The 20,879-nt window shown below is 39.5% G+C and overlaps 1 protein-coding gene across 3 annotated transcripts in view; it reads right to left on the bottom strand.

Annotated features, from left to right (window-relative positions):
• LOC133614824 (muscleblind-like protein 1) overlaps positions 1 to 19,699 on the bottom strand; it is a 209,964-nt gene extending 190,265 nt beyond the window's left edge. For 2 of the 3 annotated variants that reach the window (XM_061973101.1, XM_061973103.1), the window contains exon 1: positions 1,693 to 1,773. The gene's annotated coding sequence lies outside the window, so the exon portion shown is untranslated. Of the gene's footprint in view, positions 1 to 1,692; positions 1,774 to 19,546 lie in introns of those variants that run through there. The other variant, XM_061973102.1, reaches the window with a different exon arrangement.
• Between the last annotated feature and the right edge of the window lie 1,180 nt (positions 19,700 to 20,879).

Here is a 20,879-nt window from a genome sequence, read left to right as displayed (position 1 = left end):
CTGGATAGTTCTTTTCCTCTTTGGTCCGGAGGACACGACATCCACAGTTTCCAAAAAACAATTTGAAATGTGGACTCATCAGACCACAGAACACTTTTCATCTTAGATGAGCTCGGGCCCAGCGAAGCCGGCTGCGTTTCTGGGTGTTGTCGATAAATGGATTTCGCTTTGCATAGTAGAGTTTTAACTTGCACTTACAGATGTAGCGACCAACTGTAGTTACTGACAGTGGTTTTCTGAAGTGCTCCTGAGCCCATGTGGTGATGTCCTTTACACACTGATGTCGCTTTTTGATGCGGAACCGCCTGAGGGATCGAAGGTCCGTAATATCATGGCTTACGTGCAGTGATTACTCCAGATTCTCTGAACCTTTTGATGATATTAAGGAGCGTAGATGGTGGAATCCCTAAATTCCTTGCAACAGCTGGTTGAGAAATGTTGTTCTTAAACAATTTGCTCAGGCATTTGTTGACAAAGTGGTGACCCTCACCCCATCCTTGTTTGTGAATGACTGAGCATTTCATTGAAGCTGTTCCCAATTAGCCTGTTCACCTGTGGGATGTTCCAAATAAGTCTTTGATGAGAATTCCTCAACTTTCTCACTCTTTTTTGCCACTTCTGCCAGCTTTTTTGAAACATGTTGCAGGCATCAAATTCCAAATGAGCTAATATTTGCAAAAAATAACAAAGTTTCTCAGTGTGAACATGAAATATCTTGTCTTTGCAGTCTATTCAATTGAATATAAGTTGAAAAGGATTTGCAAATCATTGTATTCTCTTTTTATTTACCATTTACGCAACCTGACAACTTCACTGCTGTTGTTTTTTTCTTTAGTGATAACCAAGCAATGCCTGCATGTCATGTTTAAGGGGGCGAGAAAAAAAGTAGTAAAGACATTTTCTTGCGGAGAGAATGCAGAAGTTTGAACGTTAAACACAATGATGAGCTACAGGGTAAAGTTGTGTGCATGTGTGTGTTTTCGTATAGACGACCTGCAAAATGCAGAAATAAACAGCATCATGGCTTTCAGGTTAAATACGTGTTGTTTATTAGTGTGTGTGTGTGTGTGTGTGTGTGTGTGTGTGTGTGTGCGTGCGCTTTTTGCCCCATTTTAACCACACATTTCGAGTGCACAGTGTTCACAGTATGGAGTCACACCACCAGTGCTGTCCAACTGGAAGAAGTGAGGAATAGAGTGTGCCAAAGAGAGGATGTGTGTGTGTGTGTGTGTGTGTGTGTGTGTGTGTGTGTGTGTGTGTGTGTGTGTGTGTGTGTGTGTGTGTGTGTGTGTGTGTGTGTGTGCGTGTGCCATTACTACACACTCACGCACACACGCTAACTACAACATTAAAACACTAACGCTCGCCCATTTGTTTGTCTGCTCAGTTCTTTTCCACATTTAAAAAAAAAAAAAAAACTGTCCCACCTCACACAACCGCACATTAGCAGAAAAGCACGGTCACACATTTGCATGTTAAACACACACACACACACACACACACACACACACACACACACACACGCGCACACACACATGCATATTTACGTGGATATATCCCAGTGACCAACCAGATGCTTGGTAAAAAATTATTCCAAAAGTAATATGACAGGGAAAAGTAATGAGAGACACACACACACACACACACACACACACACGTACACACCCACACACCCAGAGTAAACAGACTTACTGTGTGCAAGGACTCTCATCTGACTGCTGCTGGGAGGAGAATGGAAAGTAAAAACCTCATGCTTGCTTGGCGGCACTCCTCTCTCCTTCTGTCACTCTCCTCCCCTCCTCCTCCTCCTCCTCCTCATCCTCCTCCTTTTCCTTCCTCCTCCTCTTCCTACCCTCCCTCCCTCGCCCTTCACTCTCTCTTCCGCCTCCCCTCTTGGCAGAGCCTCCCCTGCATTGGCGGCCGCCCGTCTCCAGCTAAGGCAGGGCTGCTGAACATGTCACACACTATTTATCCGCAGCGGGGATCCAGGTGTGCTAGGGGAGTTTAATAGGAGGGGTGGGATGGAGACCCCCTTAGACAAACTTCCACTGTCAACACTCCCACAATTTCCACATGCTGTGAAAATGCTAGACCAGAAATGGTTGCAGCCCCTCCCTCGCCCTTGTCTCTCCGCCATCCGCAGGCACTAACTCTCATACAACATTTAGTTATTTTAGACACCTGCGCGAGCCCCCCCTCCCTTGGTGGTCTACAGCCACGTGAGGAATGAACAACAGAGCGTACGGGGGGTGGGGGGTGGGGGTGCAAGGCAACAACAATGGGACCTTCAAGGTCAAACACAATGCATTTAGGAGCAACTTTAGAATATCATTTCCCATTGGACATTATGGGTGTTGAATAATGTGTTCCATCATATGATCTTTGATGAATGTGTTAATCACATTAAAGTGTCATGAAACTACTCTCCGGTGGTGTGGGACAAGAAGGCGACTGGGAGGTGAGTGTCTTCTAGTGATGTCCCGGTACCAAAAATGTTTCCATACTTTGGTACTTTTCTAAATAAAGGGCACCACAAAAAATGGCATCATTGGCTTTATTTGAACACAAAATCTTAGGGTACATGAAACATATGTTTATTATTGTAATTTAGTCTTTAATTAAAATAGTGAACATACTAAGACAACTTGTCATTTAGTAGTAAGTAAACAAACAAAGACTCCTAATAAGTCTGCTGACGTATGCAGTAACATATTGTGTCATTTACCTACAAACCCTGTTTCCATATTAGTTGGGAAATTGTGTTGGATGTAAATATAAACGGAATACAATGATTTGCAAATCCTTTTCAACCCATATTCAATTGAATACACTACAAAGACAACATATTTGATGTTCAAACTCATAAACTTTTTTTTTTTTTTGCAAATAATTAACTTAGAATTTCATGGCTGCAACACGTGCCAAAGTAGTTGGGAAAGGGCATGTTCACCACTGTGTTACATGGCCTTTCCTTTTAACAACACTCAGTAAACGTTTGGGAACTGAGGAGACACATTTTTTAAGCTTCTCAGGTGGAATTATTTCCCATTCTTGCTTGATGTACAGCTTAAGTTGTTCAACAGTCCGTGGGTCTCCGTTGTGGTATTTTAGGCTTCATAATGCGCCACACATTTTCAATGGGAGACAGGTCTGGACTACAGGCAGGCCAGTCTAGTACCCGCACTCTTTTACTATGAAGCCACATTGATGTAACATGTGGCTTGGCATTGTCTTGCTGAAATAAGCAGGGGCGTCCATGGTAACGTTGCTTGGATGGCAACATATGTTGCTCCAAAAACTGTATGTACCTTTCAGCATTAATGGTGCCTTCACAGATGTGTAAGTTACCAATGCCTTGGGCACTAATACACCCCCATACCATCACAGATGCTGGCTTTTCAACTTTGCGCCTATAACAATCCAGATGGTTCTTTTCCTCTTTGGTCCGGAGGACACGACGTCCACAGTTTCCAAAAACAATTTGGAAATGTGGACTCGTCAGACACTTTTCCACTTTGTATCAGTCCATTTTAGTTGAGCTAAGGCCCAGCGAAGCCGACGGCATTTCTGGGTGTTGTTGATAAACGGTTTTCGCCTTGCATAGGAGAGTTTTAACTTGCACTTACAGATGTAGCGACCAACTGTAGTTACTGACAGTGGTTTTCTGAAGTGTTCCTGAGCCCATGTGGTGATATCCTTTACACACTGATCTCGCTTGTTGATGCAGTACAGCCTGAGGGATCGAAGGTAATGGGCTTAGCTGCTTACGTGCAGTGATTTCTCTAGATTCTCTGAACCCTTTGATGATATTACGGACCATAGATGGTGAAATCCCTAAATTCCTTGCAATAGCTGGTTGAGAAAGGTTTTCCTTAAACTGTTCAACAATTTGCTCACGCATTTGTTGACAAAGTGGTGACCCTCGCCCCATCCTTGTTTGTGAATGACTGAGCATTTCATGGAATCTACTTTTATACCCAATCATGGCACCCACCTGTGCCCAATTTGCCTGTTCACCTGTGGGATGTTCCAAATAAGTGTTTGATGAGCATTCCTCAACTTTATCAGTATTTATTGCCACCTTTCCCAACTTCTTTGTCACATGTTGCTGGTATCAAATTCTAAAGTTAATGATTATTTGCAAAAAAAAAAAAAATGTATATCAGTTTGAACATCAAATATGTTGTCTTTGTAGCATATTCAATTGAATATGAGTTGAAAATGATTTGCAAATCATTGTATTTCGTTTATATTTACATCTAACACAATTTCCCAACTCATATGGAAGCGGGGTTTGTACAAGGACTGTATCAAACATAATGCCTCTACAAAGATCAAAATGCTCAGTTTTGACTGTCAAAAACAATCTGTCCATCATTGTGGTCGTAGTTTGCGGCGGCTTGAAAATGCACCGCATCATACGGAGAGTTTGTAATATTTATTATATGTATTTATTTTATAGTTACATCAGCGTGATGCAGCGCATTTGTACACATCTGCAAAATGCAATAATAAACATATTGTTGCACAGCCTCTCCTCCGCAGCATCAGTCCACTCAGAGGACGGCGCAAAAGTCACAACTGTTGTCATGGTACCCCACTCCAAACATTACGTCAGGTGCATGTCTGTGTGTGTGTGTGTGTGTGTGTGTGTGTGTGTGTGTGTGTCAGGAGGATGTTACCAAGTGACTCACTGACTTGTGACTGCAACATATCGCGTGTTGGGAATGTATCACTACATTGGCTTATGTGTAAGGTGTGAGCATCAGCCTCCACTCTCCGATGGATGGAGTGTTAATGTGCTACTATTGCGTCTATAAATATTCATCAACATGTCCACAGGGTCCAGAAGAAGCACTGCAGACGTAGGCGACTTGACATGACAATTTTGCAAGTCCCTCCCCACGTGCCTCGGAAAGCTACCGCCGTCTTCAAGGAATTCCACTGAATCACAAGATGATGACTTTACAGGCAGACTCTATGAATACAAGGCGTGGCGTCACACTTTCTGGGAGGAAAGAACGCATTTTTCTGTGAAAGAAAGGTTGGTGTTTACTTCCCCTCACAAGCAAACAAGGATGTACAGAAAAGTCCTTTAAATATCCTCACTCTTTTGCTGCAAATGACAAAATAAACGTAGTTTCCTAAAAACTGCAGTAAAATTTTATTTTATTTTTTAAACTTTTGTCACTGTTGTGTGTTGTCTGGACCCAAGATGCAGAGAAGGTAGGCAAAGCACAGATAAAATGTATTTACCGTATTTTTCGGACTATGCGCCGCTACTATTTTACTATGCTTTGGACGCTGCGGCTTATAAAACGGTGTGTCTAATTTATTAAAAAAATGTTCACTAACAGCCATGATGTTTTGTATTTAGCAAATACATTTAATAGGCGTGGTGTTCCTGGGATTAAAGGCCTCACCTTTTCTCCTCCAAGCATATTGCTAGGTATTGTGGCCAAACAGCTCCATTTTTGTTTCATCTGACCACAGAACTTTTCTCCAGAAGGTCTTATCTTTGTCCATGTGATGTCAGATGAAACAAAAATGTAGCTGTTTGGCCACAATACCCAGCAATATGTTTGGGAGGAGAAAAGGTGAGGCCTTTAATCCCAGGAACACCATACCTACCGTCAAGCATGGTGGTGGTAGTATTATGCTCTGGGCCTGTTTTGCTGCCAATAGAACTGATGCTTTAAATGGGACAATGAAAAAGGAGGATTAGCTCCAAATTCTTCAGGACAACCTAAAATCATCAGCCCGGAAGTTGGGTCTTGGGCGCAGTTGGGTGTTCCAACAGGACAATGACCCTAAACACACCTCAAAAGTGGTAAAGGAATGGCTAAATCAGGCTAGAATGAAGGTTTTAGAATGGCCTTCCCAAAGTCCTGACTTAAACGTGTGGACAATGCTGAAGAAACAAGTCCATGTCAGAAAACCAACACATTTAGCTGAACTGCACCAATTTTGTGGTCAAAAATTCAAGCAGAAGCTTGTGGATGGCTACCAAAAGCGCTTTATTGCAGTGAAACTTGCCAAGGGACATGTAAGCAAATATTAACATTGCTGTATGTATACTTTTGAACCAGCTGATTTGCTCACATTTTCAGCAGACACATAATAAATTCATAAAAGATCCAACTTCATGAATGTTTTTTGCGACCAACAAGTATGTGCTCCAATCACTCTATCACAAAAAAAAATAAGAGTTGTAGAAATGATTGGAAATTCAAGACAGCCATGACATGATGTTCTTTACAAGTGTGTGTACACTTTTGACCACCACTGTATGTATTAGAGTTGTACGGTATAGTATAGTATAGTATCGCGGTACTAATGAATCAAAAAACGGTACCATACTCTGTTTAAAAAGTGCCGGCATGACGGCACATTGTCACGTGGTGACATTGCTGGTTTTACGAGCAGAGGAGCATGTTCGGCAGCGCACACACACAGAGTACTTACAAGCAGACACAGTGTGTAGACAGAAAAGGGAGAACAGACGCATTTTGGCGTAAAAAGTAAAGATAAAGGTGAAGTTATAACACTGAAACACCCTCAGGAAGAGGTGCTTTAAGACATGGCGAGCTAGCTAGCGGCTAAAGTCCATCCGCAGTCTGCAGTGTTTTAGCTACTTCTAAATCACTAATCCTTGTTTCCATGGCGATAAAAAAAAAGTAAGTTTCATACAAGTACCATTATCACTGCAGGACGAGGAATAGCTAAACATGTTTCACTACACACCGTAGGAGGATACAATAGCTCACCGGCGTCACAATGTAAACAAATGCCATGGGTGGATCTACACCTGACATCCACTGTAAAGATACCAAGTACAAGAGCTAGTCGATACTACTATGATTACATCGATATTTTGTATCGTCACAAAATACTTTTTCCTTTTTTAAAAAATTCACATTATGTTTATAAAGTCAGGAAATATGTCCCTGGACACATGAGGACTTTGAATATGACCAATGTATGATCCTGTAACTACTTGGTATCGGATCCATACCTAAATGTGTGGCATCATCCAAAACTAATGTAAAGTATGAAAGAAGAGAAGAATAAGTGATTATTACATTTTAACAGAAGTGTAAATAGAACATGTTATAAGAGAAAATAAGCAGGTTTTAACAGTAAATGAACAAGTAGATTAATAATTTATTTTTACAGTTTGTCCCTCATAATGTTGACAAAATAGATAGATAGATAGATAGATAGATAGATAGATAGATAGATAGATAGATAGATAGATAGATAGATAGATAGATAGATAGATAGATAGATAGATAGATAGATAGATAGATAGATAGATAGATAGATAGATAGATGGATGGATGGATGGATGGATGGATGGATGGATGGATGGATGGATGGATGATGGAAGGACGGACGGACGGACGGACGGACGGACGGACGGACGGACGGACGGACGGACGGACGGACGGACGGACGGACAGACGGACGGATATGGTAACACTTTAGTATGGGGAACATACTGACCATTAATTAGTTGCTTATTAAAGTAACAAAGACTTAATTTAGAGTTATTTGGACACGAGAGGAACATATAAGGGTTAGGTTTATGTTTATGGTTGGGGTTAGTTAACTCTTAGTTAATGGCTTACTGGTTGTATAATAAGGCCATGCAGAATAAGGCATTAATAAGTACTTAATAATGACTAATTTAGAGCCAATATGTTACTAATTTGCATGTTAATAAGCAACTAATTAATGATGAATATATATATATATATATATATATATATATATATATGTATATACTTATGTATATATGTATGTATGAGGTCACGTGATCGACAACAGTTCGAACGCTGACGTTTTGTGGAATGTATAGCGTATTTTCCCCGAAGTATCGCTGAACTTCTGTAAAAAAAACAACAATTAAAAAACAACCGTGTCTGCACAGCAAGCACGCAGATAACTAAAGCAAAACCTTCTTTAGGTATTTTAAACTTCCCTGTGGACCTGAGTCTTTTAGGGAAATTAGCAAAATAAATATGCTTGGAATAGGAAACTGGAGCTTTAAAAATCCCACTTAAGTAATTGTACACTGATGAGGAAAGAGGCATGTTGAAAGGTTTCGGACTTGACAATAATTGCTGCAATTGCAGATCATTTAGTGAGGAAGGGGTTTTGCGCCTGCCTTCGCTGCATGTGTGTGTGTGTGTGTGTGTGTGTGTGTGTGTGTGTGTGTGTGTGTGTGTGTGTGTGTGTGTGTGTGTGTGTGTGTGTGTGTGTGTGTGTGTGTGCAGGAGGAGATGGTGAAAAGGCAGATTTAAACATAGTATCACATTTAGCCTCATTGTGATCACTTTAAAAGAAAATATCCGTGACTTGTATTTCTTCAAGGGAAAAAAAAAGAAAAAGGAATGAGGCGAGGGGGAAATGAAAAGAAAGAACAGAAAAATGTGAGAGGAAGGATTTAAAACTGACATCTGGAGCCATCCATCAACTTTGATATGTGATGCTAAGCGGAGCCAGAGCTGGACTGACAGCAAAAGAAGATTTTTTTTTCACTGCATGGAAACTTCCAGAAAGGTGAGCTGCTTTAACTGATCTCTGCTGGCTTGTGTTAGATTTGACGTCAGCTTATACACACTTTTTTAACTGAGTACATTTGCATTGCTTTTTTTATGGGGGTTTTTTTCTCGTAATTATTGTCACCTCCGCTCCTAAATAATGAAATAAGAATAGCATCAGCCGAGGCAAACCAAATATATAAAAGAGTAAAACAAATACAAATAAAAAATACGGACATATATATACACACTGTGATTCTCATTTTAGAAAATGATTGGTTTCATTTCAAATAAAATTATGAAATATTACAAATCACTGTTTTTATTGAGAATTATTGTAAGATGAAATACTGTCATAATGTAACATATTTATCATTAAATTAATATTAAGGACATATCATTATGATAGTTTAACTTTTTTACAAATTGCAGATATATGCACTGAAAAAAAAATATATATATATATATTATTTTTATTTTTTTCAGTGCATATATATATATATATATATATATACACTAAAAAGACTACATTTTTGTTAATTTTACTTGATGAGACATGGATTTGTATATCTAACAAAAAAAACAGCGAGAGAGGGACAAGCGGTAAAAAAATGAATGGATGGATGGATAACTAAAAATTAGTAGAATTTTTAAGATAGAAATAAGTATTTTATTCTGAAAACAAACATTATTCAACTTGCAATTTTTAAATTAAACATCATTTAAACAAAGATTTTCTATGTGGGGGGGAAAGCAAAATATCTTATTTGTAAATTGTAAATGTTAACCTTTTTCAATGAGAATAGACAAACTATTTTCATTCATGCTAAAATTAAGATTAAACTATAAAGTCAATGACTCAAAATAAGTAAATAGCTCTTTAAACTTGGGACATTTCTAGAAATATAATTTAAAATCTTGGCAAGTTGCAAATCATGTGCAGTGTAGTGTATACACTACATACATACAGTATAGTATATTTTTTTAATTACAAAATTGATTTTACCACTGTATAAATCATATGATAAAATTTATATTTTATATTTTATTCATGATAAAGGCCTATCGATATAAGTTACTTCTCATCCATCCATCCATCCATTTTCTACCGCTTGCCCCACTCTGGGTGGTGGGGGGTGCTGGAGCCTATCCCAGCTGCATTTGGGCGGAAGGCGGGGTACACCCTGGACAAGTCGCCACCTCATCACAGGGCCAACACAGATAGACAACATTCACACACTAGGGACCATTTAGTGTTAACAATAAACCTAATAAGTTTTTGTTTTATTTCATTAATTTATATCAACTTCCCTCAAAATGGTAAGTCTCAATCATTATATTTATAATAATGATATATCAGTAAAATATATACTGTATTTTCCGGACCATAGGGTGCACCGGATTATAAGGCGCACTACCGATGAGCGGGTCTAGTCAGGTCTATTTTCATACAAAAGGTGCACCAGATTATAAGGCGCATTAAAGGAGTCATATAATTATGATTTTTTTCTAAATGTAAAAGACATCCTTGTGGTCTACATAACATGTGATGGTGGTTCTTTGCTCAAAATGTTGCATAGATGATGTTTTACACATCATCTTCAAGTCACTTTCTGACAGTCTCTTCAGGATGCATCGTTTTGTGGGCGGTCTTATTTACCTTCGACAGCGTCTTCTCCATGCCATCTTTGTTGTAGCGGTGTAGCATGCAAGGACGGGAATGGAAGAAGTGTCAAAAGATGGAGCTAACTGTTTTAATGACATTCAGACTTTACTTCAATCAATAACAGAGCAGCATCTCCTCATCCGTGGCTCACCAGTGCAACAACAACGCCCGAAATGTGTCCCGTGAAAAAACGTCCGACCGGAACTCTCTAATAACTAAAGTTCCTTGGGCGAAAAATGTAAACTCACTACACCGGTATGTTTTAGTGCTTTCATGGTGAGTTTACTGACAGATATAAGTAAGAACTTTACACTACTTTATATTAGAAATGGCAACAGTGGAGGATGAATGTCACATAACAAGAAGATAGAGAAAAAGAAGAAGATTATCAACTATGGAGTCGGCACTGACTACAAAGGCAGACTCACGCAAATGTTCAGGACTTATGCAGATCCCAAATACAGACCAGCAGGTACCAGAAGGTAAGAAAAGTTGCTTTTGCATAATATTGTGAAACAAAACACCAGATAATATGTCTTACCTTATACACACACCATAATAATACTCCTATGTTGGAGCACGGTACAATCCATCAAGCGGTGTGGCTTCATAGCTTACCAAAGTCCTACTAAAACATTTTGATAGATTTTTGAGTACCGTGTCTAATGTTCTATATTTTCAATGGAACATATGACATTTTGGTGTTGTTTACTTGAGTCATATTGCAGTCTACATGTATCTCTTATGTGTCACTGCCATCTACTGGTCACACTTATCATTTCACCATGTACCAAATAAAATAGCTTCGAGGTCGGCAAGCACAACCAAAATTATTCTGTACACTAGGTGCACCGGGCTATAAGGCGCACTGTCGAGTTTTGAGAAAATGAAAGGATTTTAAGTGCGTCTTATAGTCCGAAAAATACGGTATCTTTGAAAATTACAAGGTTGTAGATAGCAGTCATGAATTCATAAATTGTATTAACTATTTTAGCAAATAGTTTTGTAAGTTCTTAAAAACACACTATATGTATGATGAATGTCAACAAAAACTTTAAGTCTAAATACAAACCCCGTTTCCGTATGAGTTAAGAAATTGTGTTAGATGTAAACATAAACGGACTACAATGATTTGCAAATAATTTTAAACCCATATTCAGTTGAATATGCTACAAAGACAAGATATTTGATGTTCAAACTGATAAACTTTTTTTTTTTTTTGCAAATAATCATTAACTTTAGAATTTGATGCCAGCAACAAGTGACAAAGAAGTTGGGAAAGGTGGCAATAAATACTGATAAAGTTGAGGAATGCTCATCAAATACTTATTTGGAACATCCCACAGGTGAACAGGCAAATTGGGAACAGGTGGGTGCCATGATTGGGTATAAAAGTAGGTTCCATGAAATGCTCAGTCATTCACTTTACGAGGGTCACCACTTTACGAACAAATGCGTGAGCAAATTTAAGAAAAACCATTCTCAACCAGCTATTGCAAGGAATTTAGGGATTTCACCATCCATGCTCCGTAATATCATCAAAGGGTTCAGAAAATCTGGAGAAATCACTGCACGTAAGCAGCTAAGCCCGTGACCTTTAATCCCTCAGGCTGTACTGCATCAACAAGCGACATCAGTGTGTAAAGGATATCACCACATGGGCTCAGGAACACTTCAGAAACCCACTGTCAGTAACCACAGTTGGTCGCTACAGCTGTAAGTGCAAGTTAAAGTCAAAGTGTTCTGTGGTCTGACGAGTCCACATTTCAAATTTTTTTTGGAAACTGTGGACGTCGTGTCCTCCGGACCAAAGAGGAAAAGAACCATCCGGATTGTTATAGGCGCAAAGTTGAAAAGCCAGCATCTGTGATGGTATGGGGGTGTATTAGTGCCCAAGACATGAGTAACTTACACATCTGTGAAGGTGCCATTAATGCTGAAAGGTACATACAGGTTTTGGAGCAACTTATGTTGCCATCCAACAGCAAGACAATGCCAAGCCACGTGTTACATCAACGTGGCTTCATAGTAAAAGAATGAGGGTACTAGACTGGCCTGCCTGTAGTCCAGACCTGTCTCCCGTTGAAAATGTGTGGCGCATTATGAAACCTAAAATACCACAATGGAGACCCCGGACTGTTGAACAACTTAAGCTGTACATCAACCTGAAAAGCTTAAAAAATGTGTCTCCTCAGTTCCCAAACGTTTACTGAGTGTTGTTAAAAGGAAAGGTCATGTAACACAGTGGTGAACATGCCACTTCCCAACTACTTTGGCACGTGTTGCAGCCATGAAATTCTAAGTTAATTATTATTTGCAAAAAAAAATAAAGTTTATGAGTTTGAACATCAAATATGTTGTCTTTGCAGCATATTCAACTGAATATGGGTTGAAAAGGATTTGCAAATCATTGTATTCCGTTTATATTTACATCTAACACAATTTCCCAACTCATATGGAAACGGAGTTTGTAAATAAATGACCTAAATGTGTTATCGTTGTTCGGCGCATTCCTATAGGAACAAATGATTGCTGTCTTATCTACACGCACATAACATGTTTACACACTCATCTTCATGCAGTCGTTAAGCTCTTTTTCATCAGACGAGTAAATTAATTCAGAGTGGAGGCTGAGATGTTCCGTCAGATGTGAGGTCATAATGAAGTGAACCTTATGGGGGAGGGGGGGGTCCCTTTGGGGCTTTGACAGGTGGATTTGCTGGAAGAGAGAAATTTTGAGCTAAATGGAGCAAACTGAAATTATATAAGACTTTACATCTGATCTGCATGTTATTTTAATATTTTATCACGACGCCATACTGGCGTAATGCTTGCCCCACACTGTGAAGACGGTAAGCCCAATAAAAGGTAACAACTGCACTGAGACTTGAGCATAATAAAGGCCAATATAAGTCAAATTGCTGGTGATGTTGCTTGTGTTCTTCAGGGATCACAGTGCAAACGCCCTTAAAGTTAAAGCTGTTTGGACTGTACATGAAACATGGTTCCACTGTAGAATCACATAAGCCACAAACAAAATCTCCCATTTGGGTCTCTTAATAAAGTAATTACATTTCAGGAGCTCCTGCCGCCTGCAGCCCACGTCTGTCTGTGCCGCCATATTGCCAGCCTCACTGGCCATTAAACCACACAATGACCTTTCCAGACAACGCCACCCAAATAAAATAACTTTGCAAACTTGTTAAAGCTTCCATTTTATACTATTTTTCAGTCAATTTTGAATAAGTCTCATGCGTCTCAAAATATTTCAAATTATAGCATTGATGCTGATTTTCAGACAGTTTAAAAGTGCCTTCAGTAAGTCCTGGCACGGCCCGAGCACGTTCATCTGTGCGCTGGCCACTCCGGCTGCAGCAAGCGGCTACATTAAATCACCAAATCAGCAATCTACACACCTGTCGCTGATGAGCTCTCCTGCCTTCTTAAGCCAGCGCAACTTGCTATCCTGTGCCAGAACGTAGCGACATGTTCCTGTACAGTAAGCCGAAATTCTCAAGCTATATGCATATGGTAAATGGTAAATGGGTTGTACTTTTATAGCGCTTTTCTACCTTCAAGGTACTCAAAGCGCTTTGACACTATTTCCACATTCACCCATTCACACACACATTCACACACTGATGGCAGGAGCTGCCATGCAAGGCCCTAACAACGACCCGTCAGGAGCAAGGGTGAAGTGTCTTGCTCAAGGACACAAGGAACGTGACGATGTTGGTAGAAGGTGGGGATCGAACCAGAAGCCCTCAGGTTGCTGGCATGGCCACTCTCCCAACCGCGCCACGCCGTCCCCATGCATACTCTCTCTCTGTGTTTCTCCCCCTCTGTGTTGATTGGTCTCGTGTCCCCCTTGTCATCTTCCAGCAGCATTCCTCCGTTCCCGCGTCACGAGCTGTGTGTCTCGTCTCCCTGTGTTCCCCTCTGGTTCCCTGGCTTCCCCTTTTGCATCTCGACCTCCCGCCTGGACACGGACTTTGACGCCCCACTATTGCCCCCCGACTTCCTGCCTGCTCACGGACCTCCGAGCCAGCCTTGCCCCTCTTGGACTTCCTTCCGCCTCTTGCTCAACACTACTGGTAACACACTCCGGTTAATTTCCACATATAGTCGCACACCACACATATTCTGGATGAGTTACACTCCATTCCCTTGTTTATATATAGTGTTTAATAATAAATACAGAGCTAAACGACTTCCCTGCTGTCTGTGCCGTCTTCTTCCGCTGTACACACCGTAACAAGTCCATTTGAAAACACTCCCTTTTGTGTGTCTGTAGCTTTAATTCTGATGAGCTGTGTTCATCCTAGTCCGGGGGTCAACAACCCGCGGCTCCTTAGTGCAGCCATGGTGGCTCCCTGGAGCATTTTTTTTTAATTTTGAAAATGGAATAAGATGGGGGGAAATAATTGTTTTGTTTTAGTATGTTTTTTGTTTGAGGACAAACACGACACAAACCTTCCCCAATTGTTACAAAGCCCACTGTTTAATATATTTAAACACCATTTTGTCCTACCGATTTCGGCGTTTCTTGAACTCACCATAGTGTGGACTGTGGCGCAACATTTTGTTTACATGTAAAATCTTCCACTCCTTTGTCTAATTTTGTACACCAAAAGTTTTATGCTGTGCGTGAATGTACAAAGGTGCGCTTATAGGCTAGCTGTATGTACATATTGCATCATTATGCCTCATTTGTAGGTATATTTGAGGTAATTTATTATCCTTTACTTGTATCCTCTTTGAATATAATTTATATATTCCAATTTCAGATGAAAAATGACTCGCCATTGCCGGGTCTAAATTGGCTGTCAAAGTGTACCAACATGTTGGAATAAGTCACCATTTCTCTGCTATCCTGGTGAGAGGCGTTATTTATGATCGAGAATAAACTTTCACGAACAAAGGAAACAAGGAAGCACCTTTCCACTTGATGACGTAAACGGCGCCGCTACAAATGGTATGGTGTTTGTGGTAGTGCTTACAAATAACCGAGAGTGTACAAATGGACCCAATAAGGTTCCATTACTATTAACTGCCTATCATTTAGCTGGGGACACCCTACAACTCCTTCTCGGGGTCCCCGCACCCCACTGTATTTATTTATTTAGTTTGCCTTTTCTTTGGCCCACCCCTGTAATGTTACTCATTCTCTTTATCTATAGTTGTTTGGGAACAGTTGATAATGGTTATGTGCAGTAAAATGTTTCATCAACTCAACTTAATGTGTGTTCCTAATTGTCTTAGAGAGCAGTTCTGATTTTGCTTTAGAGAGTAAACAACTAAAAAACTAAAGTTTTGGCCATTGTTTTCTCTAAACGCATACATTTGTCTAAATATGGCCAAGGACATTGCACGTCGTCTTCATCACTAGACTAGACTTAGACTTAGACTTAGACTTACTTTTATTGTCATTCAAATTTAAACTTTACAGTACAGATAAGAACAACATTTCGTTGCATTAGCTCATGGTAGTGCAGGATAAAAAAGCAACAAGGTGCAGATATAAATAAATAGTTTACTGTACAGATAAATATATTGCACTTTTGCATATGCATCCAGATTTATGGATGTATATTATATTGTCTTTATATTCCAGCGAGTTAATTCATTTTTGGGGGGAATTGAGGGGATAATTATGATGTGTTCAAGAGTCTTATGGCCTGAGGGAAGAAGCTGTTACAGAACCTGGAGGTTCTGCTACGGAGGCTGCGTAGAGGAAAAATCGAATTTGCGGGAGAGAATCCCCATTTTTAAGTATGTTTTCTTTTTTTTTGGTTTGAGTGGTCAGCTTGAAGCGTCCCTCTGTCTCCGGCTTCCTCGTCGTCATTTTGCTTACTAGCCTTATATTGCTTGATTGGCCAGTCCGTAATGTTTCGCCATAACCTCAGCTAATTGTGACTCATCATACAAACACCAACCAATCATCATGGATTTTCTCCGTATATACGGATGTTCTCATTCATCAAGGTCATTGTATTTTCTCCATATTTTTTTGGTGCCTGGATTCTCAGTCCATTTTGTCTCCTTGTAGCTTGAACCTTTGATGTAAGCTACCTCGCTACATGGGTCTAAAAGTAGCTAAGCTACAGGAAAAGCTACGTGTTAAAAAAAGTAGCTAAGCTACCGGAAAATGTAGTTAAGCTATGTAGCTTAGCGACATGTAGCTTAGCGACATGTAGCTTGTTACTGGCCGTCACTGCTGATCAGGGATGTTCTAGCTAGGAGCGTTTATACATTTCCATTATGTTCATTTTTTAAATCTGCATTAAAAAAAAAACAAGTAATTTAACATTGCATTTTCCGTAAATCATGCATCAAATCAAATTAAAGTTTGATTAAAACAGTATCAGAAAGTTTCACAAAAAGCTAAGGGTCTAGTTTGGGACAAGAGGACAGAAACGTAAGCGACACGACGGTAGCATAATAATGCTAACATTACACTCACATTTGAACAGCAACATCATGCTTGGTTAGCCTGTTCGCTGAAGAAAAATACAATGACTTATAGCTCCCACACTTGCAACTCACTAAAGGATAGTCTATGCTTTATTTTAAGATGTGTAGGGAAGCCCCGCCTTTTTTTTATTTTTTTTTTATTAAAACTGTCCCACATAAAATTGTTGGTGTTAGGTTAGTGCTAGTGTGTAGACAGAAAAGGGAAAATGGACACATTTTGGCTTAAAAACTAACAATAAAGGTGAAGTTATAAAACTAAAATGCCCTCAGGAAGAGGTGCTTTAAAGACATGGATAACTAGCAGTGGCTAACATCCATCCGCAGTCTGCAGTATTTTAGCTACTTCTAAATCACTAATCCTTGCCTCCATGGCGACAAATAGAGTTTCTTACAAGTATTATTATCACTGGAGGACGAGGAATAGCTAAACATGCTTCCCTACACACCGTAGGAGGATACAATAGCTCTTTGGCATCACAATGTAAACAAACGCCATGGGTGGATCTACATCTGACATCCACTGTAATGATACCAAGTACAGGAGCGTATCTAGTCGATACCACTATAACGTCAATATTTTTGGCATCACAACATCTTTTTTTTATTTTTTGTATGTATATTATGTTTATAAACTCAGGACATTTCCACCCACAAACTGAATGCTTCTGTATATACATATATATATATATATATATATATAGTATAATAATTATTTCCTGTAAACAACACATTGAACATAAATCGTTCTCAGGACTGGATTGTGCACCATACCTCCTTTTGCACTATTTTTCTTTTTCTTCCTATGTTTTGCATATTCTGTAGACTGCCGCACTGATACTGGAGTTACTTTTAATCTCATTGTACCTGTGTATAGTGACGACAAAAAGCATTCTACAAACCCCGTTTCCATTTGAGTTAGGAAATTGTGTTATATGTAAATATAAACGGAATACAATGATTTGCAAATCATTTTCAACCCATATTCAGTTGAATATGCTACAAAGACAACATATTTGATGTTCAAACTGATAAACATTTTTCTTTTGCAAATAATCATTAACTTTAGAATTTGATGCCAGCAATACATGACAAAGAAGTTGGGAAAGGTGGCAATAAAGACTGATAAAGTTGAGGAATGCTCATCAAACACTTATTTGGAACATCCCACAGGTGAACAGGCAAATTGGGAACAGGTGGGTGCCATGATTGGGTATAAAAGTAGATTCCATGTAATGCTCAGTCATTTACAAACAAGGATGGGGCGAGGGTCTCCACTTTGTCAACAAATCCGTCAGCAAATTGTTGAACAGTTTAAGAAAAACCTTTCTCAACCAGTTATTGCAAGGAAATTAGGGAGTTCACCATCTACGGTCTGTAATATCATCAAAGGGTTCAGAGAATCTGGAGAAATCACTGCACGTAAGCAGCTCAGCCCGTGACCTTCGATCCCTCAGGCTGCACTGCATCAACAAGCGACATCAGTGTGTAAAGGATATCACCACATGGGCTTAGGAACACTTCAGAAAACCACCATCAGTAACTACAGTTGGTCGCTACATCTGTAAGTGCAAGTTAAAACTCTCCTATGCAAGGGGAAAACCGTTTATCAACAACACCCAGAAACGCCGTCGGCTTCGCTGGGCCTGAGCTCATCTAAGATGGACTGATACAAAGTGGAAAAGTGTTCTGTGGTCTGACGAGTCCACATTTCAAATTGTTTTTGGAAACTGTGGACGTCGTGTCCTCCGGACCAAAGAGGAAAAGAACCATCCGGATTGTTATAGGCGTAAAGTTGAAAAGCCAGCATCATTAGTGCCCAAGACATGGGCAACTTACACATCTGTGAAGGCGCCATATGTTGCCATCCAAGCAACATTATGTTGCTTGGATGTCAATATGTCTCCTCAGTTCCCAAATGTTTACTGAGTGTTGTTAAAAGGAAAGTGATGAACATTCCCTTTCCCAACTACTTTGGCACGTGTTGTAGCCATGAAATTCTAAGTTAATTATTATTTGCAAAAAAAAAAAAAAAAGTTTATGAGTTTGAACATCACATATCTTGTCTTTGTAGTGCATTCAATTGAATATGGGTTGAAAATGATTTCCAAATCATTGTATTCCGTTTATATTTACATCTAACACAATTTCCCAACTCATATGGAAACGGGATTTGTATGCTAGTCTATAAATACGTCCCTGGACACATGAGGACTTTGAATATGACCAATGTATGATCCTGTAACTACCTAGTATCGGATCGATACCTAAATGTGTGGTATCATCCAAAACTAATGTAAAGTATCAAAGAAGAGAAGAATAAGTGATTATTACATCTTAACAGAAGTGTAGATAGAACATGTTAAAAGAGAAAGTAAGCAGATATTAACAGTAAATGAACAAGTAGATTAATAATTAATTTTCTACCACTTGTCCTTAATAATAGGTAGATAAATGACACAATATGTTACTGCATATGTCAGCAGACTAATTAGGAGCCTTTGTTTGTTTACTTACTACTAAAAGACAAGTTGTCTTGTAAGTTCACTATTTTATTTAAGGACTAAATTGCAATAATAAACATATGTTTAATGTACCCTAATATTGTTTTGTTAAAATAAAGCCAATAATGCCATTTTTTGTGGTACCCTTTATTTAGAAAAGTACCGAAAAGTACCAAAAAGTATCGAAATAATTTTGATACCGGTACCCAAAAATATGATACTGTAACTCACATGGTTCTCCCATATGTAAGAACTTCAGAGGAGTTAATAAAAAGCACTACATTGCAGACTATTGTACAGACTATGGTGCGCCTGTCAACACATTGGGTCGTTTTTGGGGGGGAAGAGAGCTGGCTTACCTGCCGGCTTGTCGCTCTCCTGCGCTGGCTCAGGCTTGGTGAGTGTGTGAGTACACAATCCCGCCGGGAGGGCAACTGATGTATCTGCACGACGCGCCTGATGGCGTCTCTCTATCCTCCCCTCTCTCTCTCAGCTAAGCGGGGGATGTCCTCGCCTCCTGTCTGGAAAGAGGAGGGCAAACTCAGCGTCCACTCCCAAGAACACGATGCAGAAAAAGAAGAAGAAGAAGAGGCGTGACGACCACCGCAGCTACAGTTGCTGTGGCAACCGCCTCCCATGCCACTCTCTCCTCTTGTCTCGTCCGACACCTCTACAGGTTTTTTACTTCACTTTTATGTTAAAATAATGGAAAGCGAATAAAACGTGTTGCCTAGAGATAAGTGGACACATGACCACTAACTGTTGCTTCTGTCTGCTGAGATAAAGCGAGGGTGGAAGCAGTGTGTGTGTGTGTGTGTGTGTGTGTGTGTGTGTGTGTGTGTGTGTGTGTGTGTGTGTGTGTGTGTGTGTGTGTGTGTGTGTGTGTGTGTGGATGTTGCTGTGTTCCTGGAAGCAGGCTTTAGTTCCTGTTTATACTGTCTTCCCTCCCCATTTACTAGTCCACTGAGGCCTGCCGCACTTTGATAACACACACTGCAGCTCCATCTCATCAGCAGCTGGACAGACTGATCAGATGAATGGCTCCTGCACACATTTATGATAGATATGTAATATATGAAGACATCATAAAGACAGGCTGTTTGCTTATTGCAACGACTGTGATAATGATCCCCCTTGTAGAGTTTGCCCATCTACATTTCTGCCAATGGATGCTCGTTGTGTGTATGTATTAGTGTTGTCCCCATACCAATAATTTGGTACCGGTACCAAAAGTATTTTGGTACTTTTCTAAATAAAGGGGACTACAAAAAATTTCATTATTGGCTTTATGTTAACAAAACAATCCTAGGGTACATTAAACATATGTTTATTATTGCAATTTAGTCCTTAAATAAAATAGTGAACATACTAGACCACTTGTCTTTTTGTAGTAAGTAAACAAACAAAGGCTCCTAATTAGTCTGCAGACGTATGCAGTAACATATTGTGTCATTTATCTACCTATTATTTTGTCTACATTATGAGGGACAAACTGTAAAAATTGATTATTAATTCACTTGTTCATTTACTGTTAATATCTGCTTACTTGTGTTTTAACATGTTCTATCTACACTTCTGTTAAAATGTAATAATCTTTATTCTTCTGTTGTTTGATACTTTACATTAGTTTTGGATGATACCACAAATTTGGGTATCAATCCAATACCAAGTAGTTACAGGATTAAGGCTGAA

Source organism: Nerophis lumbriciformis, linkage group LG17 (assembly GCF_033978685.3).
Source record: "Nerophis lumbriciformis linkage group LG17, RoL_Nlum_v2.1, whole genome shotgun sequence".
Lineage (NCBI taxonomy): Eukaryota > Metazoa > Chordata > Actinopteri > Syngnathiformes > Syngnathidae > Nerophis > Nerophis lumbriciformis.
This window is presented reverse-complemented; position numbering and strand designations above follow the sequence as displayed.